The sequence below is a fragment of the Phyllobates terribilis genome, unplaced genomic scaffold (genome assembly GCF_046119375.1).
Source record: "Phyllobates terribilis strain yellow unplaced genomic scaffold, ASM4611937v1 Scaffold_2__4_contigs__length_985480577, whole genome shotgun sequence".
NCBI classification, from domain to species: domain Eukaryota; kingdom Metazoa; phylum Chordata; class Amphibia; order Anura; family Dendrobatidae; genus Phyllobates; species Phyllobates terribilis.
Window position 1 is genome coordinate 105,732,707 of NW_027362762.1, and position 8,568 is coordinate 105,741,274.

The 8,568-nt window shown below is 47.2% G+C and overlaps 1 long non-coding RNA gene across 1 annotated transcript; it reads left to right on the forward strand.

The window, feature by feature from the left end:
- Nucleotides 1-336: 336 nt before the first annotated feature.
- On the forward strand, nt 337-7,768 carry LOC141249899 (uncharacterized). The gene is made up of 2 exons (XR_012312406.1): nt 337-492; nt 6,733-7,768. It is a non-coding gene; the product is annotated as an uncharacterized lncRNA (long non-coding RNA).
- The last annotated feature ends 800 nt before the right edge of the window (nt 7,769-8,568 follow it).

The window sequence follows — 8,568 nt, forward strand, 5'->3', positions numbered from 1 at the left end:
GTAGTGGTCATTCAAATGGAAGAGCACTAATGATCGCTCACGCCCTCGTTTTCGCAATAACTCTATATCTAGATCTAGGTCGACCTCCATCAGATCCTCAATCTCAGGGGACGAACCCCCATCTACTCCTGGTGGTTCTGCTGACAGAGATGACTCATTGAGTAAAAATCCTAAAAGAGTCAATACCCGACAAGCCGCCAAGACTTATAATAAGAAAGGCCCTAAAAACGCATTGCAGGTAATTAATCTCTCAACTCATAAGTTGACTGATGTACAAATCGATGTGCTTTCTAGGGGACTCACGTTTGCACCGACTAATTCTTTTATTTTTTTTGTAGCCGTAAAGGATTTATACATCTTTTCACGTAAATTAATCTTGAAAAAAGCTTCATAATCGTGATTCCAGCTCCAGCAACCTTGTGACTGATACTGAGAGGGAGGCTTTGCAGGCTCTGGAGGACTTATTGAGAGAACAATTACCAGAGAACCAAGGTACGTTTCCCCAGACGATTTTGCTTAGATCTACAAGGTTTCCTCCCTTGTCCTTAAGCCCTGCTGTGGAGATTTTCACTCGTCTGGTGATGGATGATTTTAAAAAACTCTCCACTAGGCGAAAATTTGATAATTTGACTCATCAACAGAGACGTGCACTTGAACAAATACAATCTCTTACCAATGTAGTAATTAAGGCAGCGGACAAGGGGGGAAACATCGTGATCTGGCCAATCGAAAGTTACGAGAAAGAGGTCTTTAGACAATTGAGGGATCGAAAGACCTATAGGAAATTATCCTCTAGTCCTGCTTCCTCCTTCTTGGATCAGTTACAGCAAATATTGATATCTGCTTGTGAAAGGGGCATTATTGATAAAAGGATTTTGGAAGGTCTCACGGTCAGGTTCCCTAGAATCCCCACCCTATATCTACTCCCCAAAATCCACAAGGATCCCGTCTGCCCTCCTGGACGTCCAATCGTCATCCTGTCTGTACCTTCATAGACTTTTATTTAAAACCTAGTCGAGACGCTTCCGTCGTACATACAAGATACGACGGATATGCTGAGGAGGGTAGATGGGGTCTTTGTGGAACCACATGTCCTACTTGTGACCACAGATGTAGAGTCCCTTTATACCTGCATTGAACATGAAGATCGGATGAGGGCGGTCCGCTTCTTCCTGCAGGGCAGTAGCTGGGATGGCGCGACCTGTGAGCTCATACTTGAGCTGCTCCACTTTGTCCTTACTCATAATTTTTTTGTTTTCAAAAATTTATTTTATTTACAGACGCGCGGCACTGCGATGGGTGCGGCATGTGTGCCTTCGTATGCTAACCTCTTCCTCAGTTTTTGAGAGAGGACGCTTTTTGGCGACGAGGGTGCACATGCCATGGAACCCATCCAGTGCTGGTACAGATATATTGATGATTTATTTTTTCTTTGGAAGGGCACAGTGGAGCAGCTCGACCAGTTCATGGGTCATCTTAATGTTAATTCATTCAACATCAAATTAACATACAGTACAGACCAAAAGTTTGGACACACCTTCTCATTTAAAGATTTTTCTGTATTTTCATGACTATGAAAATTGTACATTCACACTGAAGGCATCAAAACTATGAATTAACACATGTGGAATTATATACTTAACAAAAAAGTGTGAAACAACTGAAAATATGTCTTATATTCTAGGTTCTTCAAAGTAGCCACCTTTTGCTTTGATGACTGCTTTGCACACTCTTGGCATTCTCTTGTTGAGCTTCAAGAGGTAGTCACCGGAAATGGTCTTCCAACAATCTTGAAGGAGTTCCCAGAGATGCTTAGCACTTGTTGGCCCTTTTGCCTTCACTCTGCGGTCCAGCTCAGCCCAAACCATCTCGATTGGGTTCAGGTCTGGTGACTGTGGAGGCCAGGTCATCTGGCGTATCACCCCATTACTCTCCTTCTTGGTCAAATAGCCGTTACACAGCCTGGAGGTGTGTTTGGGGTCATTGTCCTGTTGAAAAATAAATGATGGTCCAACTAAACGCAAACCGGATGGAATAGCATGCCGCTGCAAGATGCTGTGGTAGCCATGCTGGTTCAGTATGCCTTCAATTTTGAATAAATCCCCAACAGTGTCACCAGCAAAGCACCCCCACACCATCAAATGTGGCGCCCCTGAGGGTTCGACCGCCACAGGAATGCTGCACTTCTTTAATGGAGTGTGGTGTTCCTCCTCTGAGGTAAGGCCAGTGTGATGATAGTGACCTAGCCTTTTGCATCCAACACCACATTCCACCAGAGGGAGCTATTATGCACTAGGTGCTGCTCCCCTGGTTACAGGGAGACTGGGGAACACAAGGTGGTAGGAACCAGTTAGTGGGTGTGGGTGGAGGAACAGTTAGTCAGTGACACTTCTAATTTCATATTTAATAGAATGCCATCTTTGATCTTGGTTCTTCTCTGGTCCTTCTGTCCTTTTTAGTTGGTTCTTCTGTGGTCCATCAGTCTAGCCCTTGCTAGTCTGTCGGCTGTCACTGTGCTGTCAAAATACTGTGTGTAATGTGACTTCCCTCCGGGAGCGCAGATCCTGTGTGGGCCTGCACTGGCATGGGACACAGCCCTCGTACCCCGATCTTTGGGACGAGAGGTAGGTTGCAGACAAGGAATGTCTCAACCCGGCCGAGGACCAGGATCAAGAAGGCCCGGGAGCTTTAGAGTGTGTCTCCCTAGCAAATGGGTCCCGGGGAGGATGCAGACGGAGCGGAGCACGCCACCTGTCCTCGCCTACCTGATCTATTCAGAGGGATTCCGGCTGCAAGAGGGGTACCGGCCCCCGACTCCCGACCTCGTACTCTACGTCCAGGACGGGAAAGCCCGGTTAGGCCCTGAGGATCCCGCCAGGCGTCGGATGGAGAGGAATTGCCACCCGACCCCTACACCTGAGAGGAGCTCAGGGGGAGACCCGGCCTATCTACACACGCACAGACGGGAAAGGGTGAAGTCTGCAGTGCAGGAACACTCTGGTGCAGGGTCGCTACCAAACACTGGACTTCTTCGGAGGTAGTCGGACCTCCGTCCCTGGTGGCCGCAGGACTCCGCAGGGAGCAGGGAGTCGCCTTCCCGCTAACATCTCTGAGTGAGTAAAGCCTTGAAAGTTCACCACAATGGCCTCCGGACTGTTCATTACGCGCCATACCACGCGACGCGGTGCCCGTACTCTCCCGCGCTACTGCTACCCCCCTTCATCCTGCCTTGCCTGCCCTGAGGCCATGCTCCGCCTGTGGGGAGCAGTGAGAACTCTAGCCGCCATGACACCGGGCCTCAGTGGACTGCTAGCGGCGCTGGTGGCTCATCAGCAGACACCACAGGTGGCGTAGTCGACAAATACCACTCAACCCTGAAAGCCCTTACATCCTTTTTAATGTGACGGCCCTGGGCACGGGACGGGTCCAGGCCACGGCTGCATCCCCCTCAACATCTGACCCGGTTCCGAGTACCCCATCTTCCCAGGGCAGGGCTGAGAGCATCACATCACTGGCGTAGTCGGCAGGATATCGTGCCCGCAGCAACGGAGAAGAGTGCCCATTGCTATCGGGTACTGTGTGCCTTACACCTTGAACTGTTGTTTTACACTTAAAATGGCACCCGCCCAAGAAGAACAGGCGCCATAACGCTATAAAAAGACTGTCTTTGAACGCCTCCCATCGTGGGCTGGGCTCCCGCTTGGCGCCAAAAATGTGGACTGCCCCTTCCATCAGAGACTGTCCGCGGGGTAATGCCCGTCAAACTGGATGGGCTGAACGAAGGCGGGCCTGTCAGCATTCCGCCCAGGAACCGCCCCGAAAGAGGAGGAAGAAGAAAAGCAACAAGGTGCGGCCATGTCAGTCGGAGCTTGGCAGTCAACGGAGGCAGACATGGATGCCTCTGGGGTGCAAGACCATCCAACTACTGAACCCGGTTCAGGCCCTTCACCCGGCAGAGAGCAAGGCGGCGGCGTGTTAACTCTGGGAGATATTGAGTTTCTCCACCTGGAAGCTCCGGGACTCGCTAGGAGATAGAAAGAGGCCCAGGAGGCGGCCACGGCAGCGTGGAAGGAGGAGATGCTGCAGCGTATCCGAGACCGCCGCCGAGGAGTAGAGGTTCCAGGACCAGTCGACTCGGAGACAGAGGTCGAGGGTGACCTCGCGGCGGGTGAGTGTGCAACCCCTGCCCCGGCTGCAGAGCTAACAGAGACTATCCTGGACCTCATGGCGGAGTACATAGTCCCCCACGCGGTCACCTGGGAGCAAGCGCTAGCTCCTGAGCTGCAATCGGCAGCCGTCGGTGGGGACCTGCGGTGCCGCCCAAGCTCCGAAACGGAGGTGCCTGAAGCAGCGGAGGAGGCCACCGGCTCCAACCCGGACTGGTCCGCGTCAATCGAGGACTCGCAGCAACCCGTTCTCACCCCGCTACCTTGCATCCTTTTTAATGTGACGGCCCTGGGCACGGGACGGGTCCAGGCCACGGCTGCATCCCCCTCAACATCTGACCCGGTTCAGAGTACCCCATCTTCCCAGGGCAGGGCTGAGAGCGTCACACACACCTCCTCCTCCATGCTTCACGGTGGGAACCAGGCATGTAGAGTCCATCCGTTCACCTTTTCTGTGTTGCACAAAGACACCGTGGTTGGAACCAAAGATCTCAAATTTGAACTCATCAGACCAAAGCACAGATTTCCACTGGTCTAATGTCCATTCCTTGTGTTCTTTAGCCAAAACAAGTCTTTTCTGCTTGTTGCCTGTCCTTAGCAGTGGTTTCCTAGCAGCTATTTTACCATGAAGGCCTGCTGCACAAAGTCTCCTCTTAACAGTTGTTGACGAGATGTGTCTGCTGCTAGAACTCTGTGTGGCATTGACCTGGTCTCTAATCTGAGCTGCTGTTAACCTGCGATTTCTGAGGCTGGTGACTCGGATAAACTTATCCTCAGAAGCAGAGGTGACTCTTGGTCTTCCTTTCCTGGGGCGGTCCTCATGTGAGCCAGTTTCTTTGTAGCGCTTGATGGTTTTTGCAACTGCACTTGGGGACACTTTCAAAGTTTGCCCAATTTTTCGGGCTGACTCACCTTCATTTCTTAAAGTAATGATGGCCACTCATTTTTCTTTACTTAGAATTTGTATTATGGCAAGAAAAAAGCAGCTAACAGCCTTTTCATTAGGACTATCAGCTGTGCATCCACCAGACATCTGCACAACACAACTGATGGTCCCAACCCCATTTATAAGGCAAGAAATCCCACTTATTAAACCTGACAGGGCACACCTGTGAAGTGAAAACCATTTCCGGTGACTACCTCTTGCAGCTCATCAAGAGAATGCCAAGAGTGTGCAAAGCTGTCATCAAAGCAAAAGGTGGCTACTTTGAAGAACCTAGAATATAAGACATATTTTCCGTTGTTTCACACTTTTTTGTTAAGTATATAATTCCACATGTGTTAATTCATAGTTTTGATGCCTTCAGTGTGAATGTATAATTTTCATAGTCATGAAAATACAGAAAAAAAATTTAAATGAGAAGGTGTGTCCAAACTTTTGGTCTGTACTGTATAAGGCTGACAAGAGGAAATTGGACTTCCTGGATATAAAATTGGAGGTGGATGATGATGCATTCATGCAGACTGATGTATTCAGGAAGCCTCTGTCAATGCACTTATACATGCATCATCTGCACATTGTGCGTCGACTATTCAAGCCGTTCCGGTGGGCCAGTTCCTCAGGATGAGGTGGATCTGCTCGTCTGATGCGAGGTTTGAAGAACAGGCAAGGGACTTGAGATCTCGGTTTAAGGATAGGGGCTACAGTCAGAGGTGCTTCAAGGCAGGTTATAGTCGGGTGAAAAATGCTAAGCGCAATTCGCTCCTCTATACATGAAAGAAACTACGGGGTTGCGATGGGAGGACCCGTTTTATTTCAACATATAATCATGAATGGCGTAACATGAGAGCTATATTAGAAAAACATTGGCCCATTCTTAAGACAGTACCCTCTCTTCAGTCGAGTCTTCCCACCGCACCCTTGATGACACCAAGACGTTATAGAAATCTAAAAGATTTACTTGTCAAAAGCCACTATACACCTCCTGTGGCAAATTTGTTTGGGAGTAGAGGTCCTACCTTGGGGTTTTTTTCCATGCGGCCGCTGCCTGGCCTGCAGCAATGTCATCCGTAGTTCCTCATTTTCTTCAGCGGATGGACTCCGCCATTTTGAAATAAAACATCATATCACATGCACTAGTATGAAAGTAATTTATTACGCAACTTGTGGATGTTCCAAAATTTACATTGAACTCACGTCCCGGGAACTAAGAATACGTGTGAGGGAACACGTGAGGGACATTGCTGCGGCCAGGTCAGTGTCCGACATGTCGGAATTAAAAACGATTCCCCGACATTTCAAGATGCACCATGACTGTAGCACCAAATCCTTTCGGGTGAGAGGAATTGATCTCATCCATACTGGTATACGGGGAGGAGATATAGGTAAACGCCTGGCACAATTCGAGACCAGATGGATTGTCACTTTGGGGACGTTGGCACCATCTGGTCTCAATGAGTCACTTAGTTTTTCATCCTTTTTATAAATTGACACATTTGCCACCACTACCATTTGGCTTTATATCTATGCGCCAGTTATTCTTGTTTTTGTTTAATACCTATTTTAATATTTTATGTTTTTCGTGATTATTTCCATTTATGATTTTTTCTGTTGATTTACCTGCAGATCCCTTTTATTGCTCTATATCACATTTTCTGACCGACCCTCATATGGTATTGGCTACATGTTCTGGTAAATTATGGACTTATACATGTACACATGATGATATCTACATGGAGGATATATGGATGATGAGTCGGGACGGACATCATAGGCATTTGTATCAATTTATATATATTGTTATTTATATAGCAGGCATGTTGAATTGGCAATTATATATTTTTTGCTTAATGTGATGTATCTATATTGTCAACATGTCTTTCCGCAGTTTTCTGTAGTTTCTTATCCTTTTTCCTTTTTGCCCTCTTTTCCTCTTTGTTTTTATGGCGGGCCATGACTTTAGGGCTTGATAATGTTTTGGATTTATTCTGTGAGTAATTTTACCCTGAAGAAAATCTATACACTTGTTTCTTATACACTCACCATGAGAGCAGTGTGCGCATGCCCCTTTTCTCCTCCCCCGTGGGCGCGCCGCTTCCCGGCGTCTTTATGTTGGTCCCGGCAGGTGCGGGCATTCTCAGGACTCCGGACCTGCTGTGATTGGCTTGATGGCCGGGGGTGGGCGTGTCGCGGGTGTGGCGATCGGCGCACGCGCCGGACGGCTGCTCCTATTGGTGAGCGGGTGACCATGTGGTATGGTCACATGGTATTAAGGTCCTGCTGGTAATTCTTCTCCTCACTTCCCCTTGAGAAAGCGTGCGGGCGGCACGCGAAACGTACGTTGGGGCGCAACACTTTCTAGCCTTTTGCACTCCGGGCCAGGCCAGACTTCCCCTGACTAATGGGTAAGGTCACTCACTTATGAGCATCTCAGGATCATTTGGGGTGCAATTTTCATAACTAGATAAAAGATAAACTACAAATATCTATTACATAAATTTCTACTCGTGTTATTTTGCTCCCTATCTCAGATTTGCTGGTCATCTGATGACCAAACTTTTGGTAATTTAGGCTTGTACCCGGAATGTCTATTGTATCACCATTCTGTCCATCATGTTTATTTCTATGTGGTTTTTAAATAAATTTTTTCAATAAAAACGTGTATATTTTTTAAAAAAGAGATACTCCTTTATTTCTCCTGTTTGCTATACAATTCTCTGTTGGAGTACTTAGTTATATACTATATGCATTAATGATCTACAAGGATCGTACTTAGACTAATTATTTATGCCCATGGGATTTTCTCTAATTATACAGTGGTGGCCAAAAGTATTGGCACCCCTGCAATTCTGTCAGATAATACTCAGTTTCTTCCTGAAAATGATTGCAATCACAAATTCTTTGGTATTATTATCTTCATTTAATTTGTCTTCAATGAAAAAACACAAAAAGAATTGTCCTAAAGCCAAATCGGATACAATTCCACACCAAACCTAAAAAAGGGGGTGGACAAAAATATTGGCACTGTTTGAAAAATCATGTGATGCTTCTCTAATTCATGTAATTAACAGCACCTGTAACTTACCTGTGGCACCTAACAGGTGTTGGCAATAACTAAATCACACTTGCAGCCAGATAACATGGATTAAAGTTGACTCAACCTCTGTCCTCTGTCCTTGTGTGTACCACATTGAGCATGGAGAAAAGAAAGAAGACCAAAGAACTGTCTGAGGACTTGAGAAACCAAATTGTGAGGAAGCATGAGCAATCTCAAGGCTACAAGTCCATCTCCAAAGACCTGAATGTTCCTGTGTCTTCCGTGCGCAGTGTCATCAAGAAGTTTAAAGCCCATGGCACTGTGGCTAACCTCCCTAGATGTGGACAGAAAAGAAAAATTGACGAGAGATTTCAATGCAAGATTGCGCGGATAGTGGATAAAGAACCTCAACTAACATCCAAACA